Raw genomic sequence first — 17,696 nt, 5'->3', positions numbered from 1 at the left:
ACAATTTTGGGCTGTCTGCAAAGGAGAGTACCATCTATATCCAGATAAGGAGCTGTGGAGTTTGAACAAAGTACAAGGACTATTCCCTTTAATTTAGAAAAAAACATATAGCTTATTGTCTGATCTTGTTACCTCTTAGACTTCTCTTTAAGGATATGATTTCTCTCTCATCACACCCAATTTGGATCAAGGTACAACATGGAAACAAAGTAAAGACTGACAGAGTGCATTCTGTCTGGGGGAGGGGGGAGGGAAGCAAGATTGGGGGAAAATTGTAAAACTCAAATAATATCTTTAATAAAAAATAAATTTAAATTAAAAAAATAGCTGTGGGGGGAAAAAATAGACTTTAAAAAAGCCCATAATGGACTTGCTAGTTCCATCAGTGTAACAATCAGGGACAATTTTGGGCTGTTTGTAATGGAGAATACCATCTGTATCCAGATAAAGAGCAGTGGAGTTTGAACAAAGTTCAAGGACTATTCCCTTTAATTTAAAAAAAAAAACTTATTATCTTATTGTCTGAGCTTGTTATCTCTTATACTTTTTGTTTCTTCCTTAAGGATATGATTTCTCTCTCATCACACTCAATTTGGATCAATGTACAACATGGAAACAAAGTAAAGACTGACAGATTGCTTTCCGTGATGGGGTGGGGGGAGGGAAGTAAGACTGGGGGAAAAACTGTAAAACTCAAAGTCTTTAATAAAAGAAAAAAAATATATAAAAAAGAGCCCAAGGTGAGTCCTCTCAAATATGGTGTTGCTACAAATAAAGAATTGTTTATAAAAATGAGCTCTGTAAATGAATAAATTTACGGGTGGACAGAGGAAATTTCTATCTATAGAAAAAAGGTAAGAAAAAAAAGATTAATGTAATATACAGACTCAAATCCAATCTCTTTGTCTCTGAGAACATATACCTCAAATGGAGATTTACTTTCAGCTTCCAGTATTTTATTCATTCTAAATAATTTATGCAGCACAATCCTCACTTTCTCAGTGTTAAAAGTTTATTTCATTTTCATAATGTTTTCAACTCATTATTTATTTGATTTATAAAAAGAAATATTTCAGATGTTTCTATTCAAAGTAATGAAATGGAATGCTGGGTAAAATAGTATTATGTATAACTTACTGTCTTCCTCATTTACTAACAGGAAAGCCTAGAAGAAAATAGTCATTGATTTTCTCTCTGTATAGCACTATTTCCTAGAGAAACATATGTTGTGAAACACCATTATATAAATTGAAGCTCTGTGAGAAAAATTCTATACTAGCAACATTTCTTTATATTTTTCACCTAGCTACCTCTCATTACTGAAAATTCCCAAATCAGGCTTATTTTGACTCTTTTATTCCAAAATTCATTGATCTTTATCCTGGAGCTGTTTTTTTACCTTCAGGTTCGGCAGACTAAGCATTTATAAGCATCATCAATATCATCCAAATCCTAAAATGTTCCAAGGTCAAATTAGTTCAGGAAACATGGTCTTAGAGGCCTTTTATTTTCAAATTTCAGGTATAACCTCCAGCAGATCATGTTTAATCTTAGATTTAGGTTCATAAGTTACTTTTGGAGTTGACTGTAATCTGTATTGGAGGAAGAATTTAATGCAGCAGACATTTACTCAGCTTGAAAAAACCATGTAAGGCACTGGACTAGGTGCTGAGGAAAATCCATGCCTTCTACTTGCCTTATTTTCTTCTACAACTGTGGTTAACTATTTTTTTTTAAGTTTAATGTCACAAAAAACATTTGGGGCAGTCTGGTGAAACACAACAACATTTTTACAACATTAAAAAATGCAAAATTCTAGTAGAGATGATGATATAATTTTTTCCCCATCAAAATTTGAAGACCTCCTGAAATCTGTGTACTACAGATTAAAAACCTCTTTTCTCAGATAAATCATGTAAACAAATAACTACAAAGTAATTTGTGAAAATTGAGGGAAGCAAAAGCAATGAGGAGTTTTCCAGAAGGATAATGCCCTGAAACAGAGTTAGGAGGAAGATAAAGATTCAAAGAATTGTGGGGGTCAGGTTAGGTGGAAGAGTGCATGTGTAAAACAAAAGGAAGGGAGTAAAGAAAAGCAAGGTTGGAGTCACATTTTGGGACTGCTGAGAATAATGCCTTTTGAAATAGTTTGTATTCTACCTAAGAAATAGATATATATTTTAGTAGGTGGGGGGCATGGTCAGATCTGTGCCTCAGATAACTTTTACCAGCTGAGACTGAGGATGGGAAAATAGTGCTGATGGGGTTGGGAAGGGAAGGGACCTGAAGGAGAAATATTAGAAAAAGAAGAGACCAATTAGGAGATATTATAATAGGAAAGATAAAAGATGACAAGATTCTAATTTAGAGCCTTGATTATGTGAGGAGATATTCTAGAGAAAGAATTAATCATATTTATCAATTGATTAAATATAGGAAATTAGAGAAATGAAAATCTATAATGACTATGAGGTTATGGATCTGGCAAACAAATCCAGCCTTCATTACAAGAAGTTTGGAGAAAGGAAGAATTTATGGAAAAGCAATCAACTATATTTGGATATGCTGATGCTAAAATGTCAATGGTACCAAGTGAAGATGCTATGGCCTTGTTAAACTATAACTACTGTGATATACTTTACAGTAGCTGCTTTGCAGTTCTAGGATCTATTCTTTTAATATGTATAAGGATGTTTGTTTCTTAGAATTTTTGATTTCATGCATAAACATAGTTCTGTAAGACTCAATTCATTAAAATTATTATTAATTAAAATTATTGAAGCCTTTACCCACCCATTAGGAGAACTCTTGGATTTTAGTTTATTCCTCTGTTTCCATTAGAGTCAGTTTTCATATGTAGAATTTCCTAAGAAAGTCCTAAGTACTTCCAAAAGTGGTTATTCAGGGAGCATAACAAAGCTGTTCCTGGACACTCCTAAAGAGCACCTAGGAATCAAGGGAGAGGAAAGGGAATAAGTACTGATTAGGCAATATCAAAGTATTTTATCATCTCAACCTCACAATAGCTCCTGAGGGAGGTGCTTTTTATAATTATCCCTAGAAATCAAGGATAATAATAGCACTTATCTCATAGGATTGTTATGAGGATCAAGTGAGATATTTGTAAAAAGGGGTTAGGATTAAACACCTAGTAAATGCTATATAAAAGTTAATTTCCCTTGAAGAAAAAATTTAAGGGGCTAAGAAGTGAGTCAGGAGGCAGTTTCTTGATATTTAAAAATGTTTGATGAGATGGCAGAGTAGTCTCAACCCAGCTGAAATCTCCAAACAATACTCTTCAAACAATTTAAAATTAACGGCTTGAATCAAATTTTTTCAGCCTAAAACAACTCAGGAGGTTCGCAGGAGAGGTCTGCCAGACAGGGGCCAGCCCAGACTGCAACAGCATCATGAGTGGGCTTTGAAGGTGCCAGGACAGGGACAAGTAGAAGCTTCAGGAACTCTAAGCCCAGAGCCAGGAAGGGGTCAAACAAGTAGTCACAAAGAGCTTTCAGGGGATGCTTTGCTGTAATGGATGCAGCTGGAGTTGACCTGAACCTCTAATGCTCATAAGCAGTTCTGGATCTCAGTAGGGTGGAGGAAGCATACCAGTGGTTGGTCATGAGGAAGTAGGGACCCCAGTTGCAGTTTCAATGAAATGAGGGGCACTATTGCTTGCAGCTACAAGGGAGTAGGTACCTTCCAGAGCACAGACCAGTGATCATACCTCTCTCAAGATTTAAACATAAAGTTCAAAATCAAGAAACAGGTTAGAATAATGACAAACAATAACAAACTTGGGTATAAAAAGCTACTGTCGTGGCAGGTAAGAGTAAAACAAACTCAGAAGACAACAATGTGAAAACAGCGATAAGCAAAGCCTCAAAAAAAAATTAATTGGACCAAAGCCCAAAAAGAATTCCTGAAGAATTAGAAAAAGAGATGAATGGTTGAGGGAAAATTGAGAAAAGAAATGGGAATAATATAAGAAAATGAGGAAAAGAAAATTAATAGTTTGGTAAAAGAGGCACAAAACACACTGAAGAAAATAATACCTGAAAAACAGAATTAGTCTAATGATAAAAAAGGCACAAAAATTCACAGAACAAATCTATAAAAAGCAGAATTGGTCAAATGGGAAAAGAGAAAGAGGTACAAAAACTCATTGAAGAAAATTGGAATTGGACTAGTATAAGCTAATGACTCCAAGAAACATCAAGAAATAATAAAACAAAATCAAAAGAATGAAAATTAGAAGAAAATGTGAAATATCTTATCAAAAAAACAATAGACTTAGAAAAGAGATTACAGACTAATTAAACCATAAATTTTAAAAGGATACATATTTTAAGAAATTATAAAGGAAAAAAATGCCCCAACATTTTAGATCTAGAGGATAAAACAGAAGGGAAAGAATCCACCAATCAATTCCCTCAAGCTATCTGAAAGTGAAAATTTTCAGTATTATTATAACCAAATTCCAGAACTCCCAGGTCAAGGAGAAAATACTACAAATAACCAGGAAGAAATAATTAAAATATCATGGAGTCATGTCAGGATCACAGAAGAAACGACAACTTCAATAATTTTTCCCCTTTGTTTTAGTGCAATGAAGGAAAGCAGCTAGTTCAATTTTAAAGGGGGAAAAAAGGGTATATAGCTTCCATTTGAAAATTTATAGGAAACTTAAATAGCTGCTTCTGGTTAATGTTTTCTTGACCATGAAAAGACGAAAAAAATGCTTAAATAACAGACATCCCCACCACAGTTCAAAAATCCACTGTCATTTCTTCCAGTCCAGTCCAAAGACCATCCCCGCCAAGCCGGAACTAATCATTGACAATCCTGCCTAATCTCTGATAGGATTCAGAAATAAAGGTGCTGGAAAAATAGAGGGAAATTGCAGATACTTTCTGATCTCAGAAATTCATTAGTTTTTGTGAGCTTAAGGGACTTATCTCTGTTTGCTCCAGTTTTCCAAGCTGTAAAGAGAAAACTAATAATGGCTCTCACCTTTCAGGGTTCTTGTAAGGATCAAATCATATAATGATTGTGAAGTACATAACAAAATATTTGGTATCTGGTAAGTGCCATGTAACTGTTCACTATAATTGTTTTTTCTTTAATTTGATGTAATTATTCTATACTTAATGCTATATCAAGCTTTAAATATGATTAGTATAAAATATCAAAGATAATAAGATTAATGATTTCTAAGTAGGATAATTTGGAATTATATTTGACTGAATTGATATCATCTTACTAATGCTTTGGTTCATGTTTTAAATACTTGATAACGTATTTGTTATCATTGTGTTCCTAAATTCTCTTATTCTGTGAAATGAAGAGATACTACTTTATCAGAAATGTTATTAGAAAAATGAATAAAAAACCTTGAAACTGTTAGAATATGAGCTGTACTTTTAAAAGAATGCTATAAAATAGATAGTTGAAAATAGTAATGTATATTTTGTTTCAAAACATAATAGTAATAATATTGCTTACTATAACAAAATATAAATTTTCATTTGAAAACTGGCTATCATAAAAATCATATAAAATAAAAACTTGTATGGTAATTTAAAGATAAAATTTTATTACATTAATATGAGTTAACTATCAGTCATGTCTGCCTGTCTGTATGTCTGAAAACCCAGAATGTGGTTATTTTTAATTTATAGCTGTTGTTCATCATTTTTCAGTCCTTTCTGATTCTTTGTGACATTATTTGGATTCTCTTGGCAAAGATACTGAAGTAGTTTGCCATTTCCTTCTCTAATTCATTTGACAGATGGGGCAACTGGGGAAAACAGAGTTAAATGACTTGCCCAGAGTCATATAGCTAGCAAGGGTCTGAGGCTGGATTTGAATATCTTCTTGACTCCAGGTCCAGAACTCCATCCATTGTACCATTTAACTAATTTAAAAGTAAAAGATAAATGAAATGTCAACTATTAGGAAACATCAGTAAAGATATTTAAGCTCTAAGTTGTTGTTAGTGGAAAATTTGCTATTTGAAAACTCATGGGACTATAATTTACTATTATTTTAAGTTTTGATTACAAAGATGGTTGTCTGAAGTGTAATGATATCAATATGAGAAAATAGTATGTGCTATGGTATATGTCGTGGCCATCTGTGCCCTTGAGAGAATGAGTTTTGAAAATGTTATAATTATATCCCTCCTTTTCCTTTCATTAAAAAATTTTTAAAATCAGGACAAGTAAGATGTAGAAGTTTTAGAATTATTATACTGAATATATTAATTAAAAGATTGATATTTTAACATTTCAGTGTTATAATTATAGGATATGAGTATGAAAAATCTTACAATTTTAATCTGTGTCAATGATCAGATTATAATATAGATATTCCTCCCTAGAGAGGGAATTAGAAAAAGCACTAAGACAAAGATGTAATATAAAATTTTTCTAATTAAGTGGAGTAATAAGTTTTGAGAAAGCAATAGGATCAGACTGTTTCCTCTAAGAAATATAAAAAAGATAGGCTTCCAAATATATCTAGCATGAAAATTCAGGTTTTATGCCTTGTATTAAAATTGGATTAAGGATTTTTCATATAAAATTGTATTGATAATTGTAATGAAAGTTAAATTATTTTCCCATTTCAAAAGTATCTGATAATATAAAAAAGACATAAGTTCATTTTATAATAGACCCTCATATTTTCTTTTAAAGATTCATATATCAGGTTTTAGGTAAAGCTAAAAACACCAAGTAGGTATATAAAAACTGAAATTTTCTAAAGTTTTAGAGATTGTACTACATTGTACTGATTTTGTTCCAGGCAGATTTTTATGAGAATTATCTAGGAAACTTTACAAGTGATTTGGAATCAGCCAAGCAGAGAGGCTTCTTCATTGTGGTGCTGAGAATAAACCCTGCTCCAAAATGTGCAAGAGAAGATATCTAGGGACCAGCCTCAAAATATGATGATTAATTAATATCCACGATCATTTTTATATTGCTTTGCCCTTTTGTTTCAAGGTATTTATGTTTAAGTTCTCTTTGTTATCTTGGTGACATGTAAATCTCCCTTCTTAAAATCAGTCCATTGTGAGTCCTATAAGTAGTTTGATTTGTAACCTGAGTTATATAATTATGATTATGAATTTATAAAAGAAACTTATAGATTTAGTTTATAGATAAGCAATACATAAGGTAGTGGAATGTGTACTCTCCCATAAATCAAAAGGGGGAATTTAGAAAAGTAGGGCAGCAAATTCCTAATTGTGGGAATTGACTAAACCACAATGATTCTATCTTATGAATCAATTTTGGAGCTAGGAAGTTACTATTCAATTATGAATGTCTTGTTCAATTTCTGCTTTGTGAGAAAACTTTATTGCATTATTTGAACCAATGCCTGCACAACTGGGAAACTTGACTTCCCTTAACCAAGTACCTACTTTATACTGACCAGAAACCCAGTCAGAATTAAAGATAGATAAAAGGAGTTTTCTCACAACTATATATCTGAAGTAATCCATTATGTTTCATCTGAAAACTGGCTCCAATCAGTTGTTGTTTCCATGTTCCTTTGTTTGTTTACAGATGTTTGGAAGGAATGAGCTATCTCATTTTCTGAATTCAGCAAATTGTACCTGTTTGCTCTTCCCCTTCCAACTTGAAAATCAGGTCACCTGATGTTTTATGGTTTCCTTTTAATTAATTGACCTTAATAATTGTTTCCATGTTTAAAAGTCTTTCTTCCCCTGAATTGGGGGTCCAGGCCTATGTTGAGGAGGTCAGGTACAATTTGCTGGTTATTAGGTATGCATTGCTTAATAAAGTAAGATGCTTGGAAGAGGGAACCTTTGTTTTCTTCAGTCATTTCCTTTTACCTGGCACATCTTTCCATTTGACTCAAGCTCTTTGGAGTACAAGAACATTTTTTCCCCTTTTTCTCTCTAACCTCATTTACCATAGATGCCTGACATAGAGAAAACACTTAAAAATGCTTTTTATTGGAGGTGGGGAAGAGGATGGGGTAGTCAATTGGGATTGAGTGACTTGTCCAAGGTCCCACCGCTAGTAAATGTCTGAGGTAAAATTTGAACTTGGGACCTCCTGACTCTCAAGTCTGGTCCTCTATGCACTGCACTACCTGTCACCCCCAGTAAATGTATCTTAACTGATGAAACTGTGAAGTTAGAAACGACAAGATCTGATAACAGATTGGACATATGGGGTGAGTGCAAGTGAGGTGTTCATGATGCTTCAAAGTTGTGGTCCTAGGTGATGTAATTGAGGTGATGGTGATACTTTTGATGACAGTAAAAAAAAAATGGAAAGAGGGGAAAGTTGGGTGGGGGCCAGATAATGAATTCTATTTTGAATGGTTTGAGGTGAATATAGATATCCAGTTCAAGATGTCCAAAAGGAAGTTGGAAAGGTGCTGAGTGAAAGTTTAGGGAAGAGAAGGGGGCTGATATATAAATCTGGGAATCACATGCAGAGAGATGAAAATTGAAGTCATGGTTGCTAATGAGATCAATAAGAGATAAAGTGCAGTGGTAGAAAAGGGTTCAAGACTGAACTGTGAAAAGTGCATGATTAGTATCCATGACATGGCTAAAGATCCAGCAAAGAGACCTAAAAAGAATAGTCAGACAGGATCTCAGAAGAGAACATTGTCACCAAAAACCTAAAGAACAGAGAGCATTGAGGAGAATTTGGTGATAAACAAAATCAAAACTGAAAAATGAAGAATGAAAGAAGGTCGGTGGATTTAGTAATTAAGAGATTATTGGTAACTTTGGAGAGTACAGATTCAATAAAATGATGAAGTAGAAAGCTAAACTGCAGAGGGTTTAGAAGTGACAGGATAGAAAATAGGAGTAGCTAGTTTAACCAGCTTCTCAAGGAGTTCAACTGCCTTTGTATCTACATTTTTTTAAACCTGGGTCTAACTTGCTGGAGTTTTTTTCGGGGGGAAGGGAAAGAGAAGGTATGGTTATATTGTGATAATTATTATCAAATTGTTTTGATAATTTTAACATGATTGACTTTCTCAGTAAATTTATATATTTTATTTTGTTCCTAAAAATATTTGTGAGGGGGCAGTTAGGTGGTGCAGTGGATAGAGCACCAGCCCTGGAGTCAGGCGTACCTGAGTTCAAATCCAGTCTCAGACACTTAATAATTACCTAGCTGTGTGGCCTTGGGCAAGCCACTTAACCCCATTTGCCTTATAAAAACAAAAAACAAAAAAAAAAAGTGAGATGGACTCATAGGGTCCATATCCCTAAAATAGTTAAGAATCTCTGCTTTAGAGGTAGATGCTAAAGAAAGATGAATTTGGAATTTTCAAAATCCACTGAAGCATGTGGAGGTCAGCATACTCAGGAAATTATATACAGAACACAATATAAACACAAACTTTTTTCTCTTTCATAATACATTCCCTCTTGCCCACTCAAGTTTGTCGCCATTATAATATACAATTTGGAAATCACTTAGTTCTCAACAAAATTTCTAGAGATGAAAAAGGAAAGAGGAGGAACTTTACCGTAATCTCTGGATATTGGAGGCAACATCAGAAAGACGGTATGTTCCATCCACAATACCATAATCTCTCAATGAATACAGTACAGCTCTGAAGAACCTGGGGCACTAAAGAAATTGTTTTTAAAGAAAAAAATTAAAATAACATGAACTAAAATTGCAATGAATTGTGAGTATATCAGTTCTCATATGCAAATCACAGTCTGTACCAAGAAAGAAGAATTGCGGTGTAGTAATTGTAGTGCACTTCAGTTGGTGGTTATGGGCTCACTGCTGTTAGGCAAAATGAATAACGAATCCCTGGATAATAAAGATAGACTGTATTTCATAACATTTATGATTAGGGAGTGGGTTCCTACATTATTCAGATAGCCAGTGTTGTTTGTTCAGTCAGGCTCTGGGGCCTCCTCCTAGTTCCTTGGCAGTAAGCTCATTTATATTCTGTTATAGCAATAAGGCAAATTGTTGCAAAGCTGGGGCCTTCTGATTGCTAAGTAGATCAGGTAAAAAAGAAATACATCTGTTAACTAAATTCTGCATAGAGTAAGAAAAAAAGTATATGGTTGAATGCTTATCAGAAATAGAAAACAAAATGCTAGCATATTGTGTAATTAACAATTGCACAAATGTCTTGAAATCACCAGACATTCATACTATTTAAATTTATTCAAAATGAGCATTAATATATGAAAGTATAAAATTAATAATAAAACCTTTGCTAAATGTTAAAACCTAAAGCAGTTCTTAAAAATATGCAATTCTTAACTTTTACATTGACCCAGATCAATGTCAAGATCAGATCTAAGAAATCCTGATTTTCCATAGACCATGCAGCAACAACAAAAACATCTTACATTTATATGGTACTTCACGGTTAATTCAAGACTTTCTTCATAATGATTCTATGAGTTGGATGTTCCAATTGTTGTTACCTTCATTTCAGATATAAGAAAACTAAACCTCAGAGAAGTTAAGTGACTTGCAGGGGTCACACAGCAAGTACCTAGTAACACCAGAATTTCACTTCAAGTGGTCTCTTTCCAAGTCCAAAGTTCTTCCACAAATGTATGTTGCAACATATCCTTGATCACAAGTATAACTAAACCTGTTATTTCAGTAAGACATAGATGTCTGACATCTTTGGGCTAGAAACATTTAAGTGTATAAAGAATAGAAATTAAAGTATAAAGGTGGAGTTAAAATTATGGCCCTATTTACCCCTTGGTGAACTTTGCAAATGTACTGATTGGATTCACTCTTCGTAATTATTTGAATTACTTCTGTGGGATAACAACCTATCAAAGAAACCTGTTTGCACAACCCTTTGAAGAATGATTGACAATTTTGCAATATTTTAGTCTCAATTTATGTCATGCTTTTGAAGTCTTGTTCTTAAGAACATGGGGATTGGGCGCTTCCCTAAGGAGAGCCCATTAAGCTAATATAATGACAACTGTTAAATAACATTTTGGATTGTAATGTTCTCTGTGAATGTATCTTATCTACGTAGAGAGATATGTTTTGTAGAGCCACGTTACTGTACCTATTTCACATACCTCACTGCAAACATTGTAGAAGACATATAAACAGCCCTTTAAAAAATTCCCTCTACCTTCTTTATATATTACTTCTACTCTTCAGAAACAATCGGAGTATATAGGTCATTAACTCAAATGAGGAGCATTAGTGTTCAGTATTTACCTTCAAAACCAGAATTCAGAAGGTGTTCACCCTGGTCACAACCAAAAAATCCTTTCTTTCAGAATTCCCTGCTGCTTCAGTTTCTGTTTCATTGGACGAGACTTCATGAATGTTCATAAGAAAATGATAAGCTTGCCATGTTTTCTGGATACTGCAAAAACAACAATAAAAACAACAAATTCTTAATTGTGATTTAGGAGAATACACTTTACAAAGGCCTACCACCAAATTCCAGGAATTGACAGACACTGATTTTTTTTTTCCTTGAAAAGAATCTGTAGCAGACTTTAGGGGGAGAAATTGACTTGTTTTAGGGATGACAACGTACTGTTATCACTTAGAATTGATTGGAAGTTGTTTTTAATTAAACACTAAATATGCTATAGCATTCTGAATCATTCCTCATTTTTATCTGTTGGCAAAATTTACAAAATTTGTGTAGTTATATAATCTCAGCATGATAATTATCTTTTTCCCAAATCTGTTCTTCCTTCTATTACCCTACTTATTCCACTGGAATCATGAAATTACCTAGTAACTCATATTCATAACTTAAGTGCTTTTCTATTTCCTTCTCTGTGACCTTCCATAGCAGCTCAGTTGAAAAGTTCAGTTAATTCTATCAGTTTGTTCAACAGCAATATCCAATAGAATTGAGTTACAGACCTGGAAATGTTTAATTTGAAGAACAGACTTGCATAAAGTGGGAATTACAGGCAGGCCAACACCGCTATTCTTGAACTGGATGTAACTATACTTAGCTTTGTGGGTAGATCAATGAGAAATAGAAAAAAATCTGAAAGAAGCAGATATAGGCTTGCTATAAGGAAGGAATGTCAAACAAGTACAGTATCACCAAATGACATGGAATGCCTTGTGATGGAGTTCCTTCTTTCTGGAGGCCTACAAGCCTCTGGATGATTACTAGTCACTCGTAATGTAGACTGCTAAGTCAAAGAGCATTTATTACATTCAGGAGGGACTAGAGGCACAAAGACCACTTAGGAAAGTTGTATAGTTGTTAAGGTGAAAGCTGTTGAGGACATAAATTTGACAAATGGCCATAAAACTGGAAAGAGGATGAATGTAAGAGATATGAAGATAACATCAAAAAGCTTGGAAACTGACTAGATAAAAACAAAAAAACTAAGAATTATTTAAAAGTTATAAAATCTTGGTGACTGGAGGGAATGGTGGTACCCTCAAAGGAATCAAGGAAATTAGGAAAACAGAAAATTTCGGGCAAAAAATATAATGATTTCTGCTTGAATTCATGTTGAATTTAAGACACCTATGGGACAACCAATTGGAGATATCTAATAGACAAATAGTTGAAGCATGACTGGAGCACAGAAAAATAGTATGTACAGATAAGTGAATCTTAGGATCAGATTTAAAACTGCAAATGACCTTAAAAATCATTTAATTTAACTGCATATTTTACTGTTGAAGAAACCAAAGTCCAGAGAGAGAAAATGATTTGTCCAAGGTCATAAAAGGTATTAAGGAACAGTGTTTAGATTTAAACCCAGGTCCTCTAAACAGAAATTCAGTGTTCTTTCTAATGCTAGTTGATGCTGAAAATTAGTGATGTTAGAGAGGCATAGATTGGATTAGATGGCTCTGAGGTTTCTTTTAATTGCTAGATTCTTAGGTTCTTGTGTTTCCAGTCTCAGCCCCACTAGGTGATATGATATATGTATAGAGCTATTTACATATGGTCTCCTCCTTAGAATTTATATATCACATTCATACCATGTTAATATTTCTTATGGAATCTGATCATGTCAAAAGTATAGAATAGTGGAAAGTACATTGACTCTGCAGACAGAGAACTTGAGTTCAAATTCCATTCCTGATAGCTTTTAACTTGTATAATCTTGGACAAGACACTTGGACAACCCTGGACCTCAGTTTGTTCATCTTTAAAATGTGGGAGTTGGAATAGATCTATTATCTTCTATTAATTGTTTCCTAAGTTCTATTGCTGCCTTTTGGATCTTACCCATCTTTCCTATTTCTAGTTCAAGTATCACCTCCTGATCAATCAGAAAATGAGTTTTTCTCCTTGGAACTCACATAACACTTTGAAGTTTATTATGATCTCTTTTGAAATACTATTATTATCAAGTAGTAGCAGCATAGTTTTAGTTGTGGTAGTGGTAGTGGTAGTAGTAGTAGTAGTAGTAGTAGTAGTAGTAGTAGTAGTAGTAGTAATAGCAGCAGCAACAGCAGCAGCAGCAGCAGAAGCAGCAGCAGGAGCAGTAACAGCAGTATAGATAAAGAAATTTCATTAAGGAAGGCATTTGTGTCACCTATTTTTGTATCTGCCCTAGTGTCTAAATATTTTTGCATAGAGAAGAATAATTAATGTTTATTAATTTGAACTACAGTATTCTGTGACCATTCAAATCAAGTTAGGAAAAGAAAGTAGTCAGTCTTTTAAAGTATAGTCACAGGTCCTAATATCAAAACAATCAATTACTAAAGGTCTGCTGTATGTTAGGTACTATGGTAAGTTGTTGAATTGTTTTAATTTTGCCTAAATCTCTATGTCTCCATTTTGGTGGTTTTCTTGGCAAAACTGCTGATGGTTTGCTACTTCTTTACAGCTCATTTCAGATGAGGAAACTGAGACAGAGTTAAATGATACCAAACATCACATAGCTATTAAGTGCATGAGGCCATATTTGAGTCCATGTCCTCATTTCTCTAGGGCCGGCATTCTATTCATTGTGCCACCTAGCTGCCCACTGAGATAAGTATTTGGGGTACTAAGATAAATGATATCGTCCTTCACCCACATTCTATAGGAGGGGTGACAAAATGTATGTTTGTATGAACACACACACATATGCAAATACACAAAACAAATCCAAAGTAACAGAGAATGGGCACTAGTGTTAGAGTGAATAAGGAAAGGTCCTATGAATAAAGTGATTTTGAGTCAAGTAAACTAACAGATTAAAACATTACTATATTCTAGGCATGTGCTAAACATTCAAGATACAAATAAAGACAAACAGTGCTTGCTCTCAAGAAACTCATACTCTAATCAGGTATGCATGTAAATAATTTATAAATATTAAGTAGATGTTAGTCTATACACATACACATATATGCACATAGATATATAAGATGCATACAAAATAAACTGGAGGTGATCTCAGAAGGAAGGCAACAGAATGTTTTTTTTTGTTTTTATCACTGAAAGATTTAATAAGACTATTCAACAAGTTCTATTGCTACTAACATACTATATGATTTAAAGAACATACTTTACAAATTCTAGACTTTTATCTTTGCACCCCTCAGTTCACACTGGTACAAAAACAATAATGCTAGTTAATGAATTCTTCAAACAAGTTAGGGCAATAGCCTGTAATCATTGAAAGCTTATCACTCCTGATAGTTTAGTAAAAAGTAAGGGGAAAGAGTAAGATAGAGATAATGATTTTAAAGGGATTTAATTTTCATAATGCTACAAGTAAAGGTACACTTGTGTTTTATGTCAATCTATGACATAAATGTTCATTTTAATTAGCTAATACATGAAAAATTAAATATTGATTCATTAGAAATACTTTCAGAATGCAAACCACATAGTCTAATTTAAAATTCAATAGTTTAACTTTCATATTGGAATACTGCATTATAAAATAATCTAAAAAGTTTCTCAGCCTTATCTGAACAGGGTGGGACTGCTATGAAACCTGGTTTGTTTAAACCTAAACCAAGGCACCCAAAATCAGTTTTTCTAGAAGTTAAACACTTTAAAATATAGTATATAACTTAGTATCTTTAAGGTAAATCTTTATAACACAAATAACTAGTTTATAACAATGAGCCATAAACATATACCCAATAAAAATGTACTGGATCTTGAAACAGAAGGGTGGAGTATATACAGTCAAGGAAACTTCTCTAGAATTACTGCTGAATTATGCTTTTATTTATGAAATTCTGTAACACTAATTTGAGCATCTTTTCTTCTTTCAATCTATATTTTTCCCCAAATATTGAGAACATGACAGTATTCTTCTTCAATTCCTTCCCTGCTGCACCCCCCCTTTAAAAAACCACTTTTTATTTCTAGGTCAAAATAATTTTTAAATCTATTATTTAAATAACTATAAGACATCACAATGAGAGAAATACAAGTAGCTGGTTAGTCTAGGACTATGTCAAGCTGTTTTCATGTCTACTGAAGCTGGCTTCTGGTTTTTGTACATATCTTTCCTTTGTTATTAGCTCCAATTCACTGTATATATATTTTATCTATAATTTGTTTGCTTTGCTGTCTTTCCCAGTGGAATGTGAGCTGGGGTGGGGGGTGGGGGAGGACCAGGACTATTTTTACCTTTCTTTGTATATCAGTAAGCTTTGTCTAGAGGAGGTACTTCATAAAGGCTTGTTAACTGACCTGCATATGTACCTCACTGGAATGTAAGATCCTAGGGTCACAGACTGGGTTTGCTTTTTGTTTAAGCCTCCCGTACGTATTAGTCTCTATTCACTAGTAAAGACTGAATAAATATACTATCTGTTTATCAATGATTCTGAGATAAACAGCTTTGATCATTTTTACATTATAACAAATATAAATATCTATGTTGGCACTAAAAACTATAATAGCTTATGGAAATCTTCCCAACTGAGCATGATATGAAACCCAGGCAGGGCTGGTTTCTCAGAATGCATTGATATGAATGCAGGTACCTGGGCACACATCTCTAAATTCTTGGATTACAAATTTGGTGGGGGGGGGGGGGTTGACGTTGTTCTAAGAATGAAGTCTACCAGAATGAACTCTACCAGAATGAAATGAAACAAAATGTCTGCAAAGGCATTATATTCTGTACAATTAAATTCAGTCAAGATTGTCTTATACAATAGCACAAATCTATGTAAATGCAATGTTTAATTTTGCTGTTATGACCAGTTAATTCTCATGTTTTGCATATAATACTCTATTTGAAACTCTTTCAGGATTCCTTATTTCATTTTTTTCAGAAGTTCACAAATCTGTTCATAGCAATAGAATAATATATATCATTTTATTTCTTAAAGATTTTCTGGGGGGCGACTAGGTGGCACAGTGGATAAAACACCGGCCCTGGAGTCAGGAGTTCAAATCCGACCTCAGATACTTAATTGTTACCTAGCTGTTTGACCTTGGGCAAGCCACTTAACCCCCATTTGCCTTGCAAAAACCTAAAAAACCTAAAAACAAAAGATTTTCTGAGATTTGGGAGGTTATTCTTTTTTATAAAGTTTTTTTTTAAATCTTTAGAACACTAAGAAAACCAATTCCTATCCATAAAATATGAATTACCTCAAAATTTTAATTTTATACCAGAGTTTCACATGGAATTTCTTATACCAGCTTCAAGCTTGACTTCAATCCTGACTGATTGTAGAATACAATCTTGTTCAAAGAAACATGAGAAAACTTTTATGAATTGATAGAGTGAAGGAAAATATGTAGATTCATTTTGTCAAACGATCATGTTTTGTTGTTATTTTTTAATGGGTATGAATAATAGTGATTTCAAAAAAAAAGGTAAAATGAAGCATTTATTCCAAACAAAAAGAGTTTTCTGGAGATAGAAATTCATTCATATTGAATATATTATTTGTTTTATAAAAAGATATATTACAGAGATTCATAGCTATATATATATATATCTATATATACATAAAATACATATATATCATCTTTTGCTGTTGTTTGCATATCAAATACAAGTATAGAATAACAAAAAAATAGAAAAATACTAAATATCAGGGAAAGAATTAACCATCCTAATATGAAAAAATACCTGGGTAACAGAATTTCCTTTATAACAAAGAAAAATAGTTAAACAAAACAAATTAACATATTAATCACATACAAAATGGACATCTTATTTTGCACTTCTGTGACAAAAAGCAGAGGTAATACTTTATCATTCGTCTTTTTGAGTCATTCCATTAACAGAATTAAGTCTTTTAAGGATGTTTTCCTATGTATTTTGTAGTCCTATTATCCATTATATTTCTGATGTTATTTATTTAATTGTGCATCCCATGAATCTTGCTTAACATTTGGTGTTTTCTGTGATACAATATATATATATATATATATATATATATATATATATATATAGATATATATATATATAAAATGTATCTGCAAAGATCTCTCAACTCTCATTAAATTTGTTTCTCAAAAATAAAGTTTGTCTGATGTCATCTTTGTTTAACATCTTTGATATTTCACACATAGCAGGTGCTTTATAAAGTCTTGTACTGCAATGAATCTTAGACATTGGAGAAGTTTATTCTTCAGCTGTTCTTTGTCTCAGATCTACTTTCCAGGAAATTCCTTTCCCTATATACCTTGGGGGAACTTGTATATAGATACAGTTACTTTTTTTGGCAAATGAATATGTTCATTTGTCAAAAGGAAGAGTTGTGTTGTTGTTT

The 17,696-nt window shown here is 33.1% G+C and overlaps 1 pseudogene; it reads right to left on the bottom strand.

Annotated features, from left to right (window-relative positions):
* Nucleotides 1–17,696, bottom strand: part of LOC141491416 (ARL14 effector protein pseudogene) — a 91,634-nt pseudogene that overhangs the window by 16,267 nt on the left and 57,671 nt on the right.

Source organism: Macrotis lagotis, chromosome 6 (assembly GCF_037893015.1).
Source record: "Macrotis lagotis isolate mMagLag1 chromosome 6, bilby.v1.9.chrom.fasta, whole genome shotgun sequence".
NCBI lineage: Eukaryota > Metazoa > Chordata > Mammalia > Peramelemorphia > Peramelidae > Macrotis > Macrotis lagotis.
The sequence above is the reverse complement of the archived record's forward strand: the minus strand, read 5'-3'. Positions and strand labels throughout refer to the sequence as shown.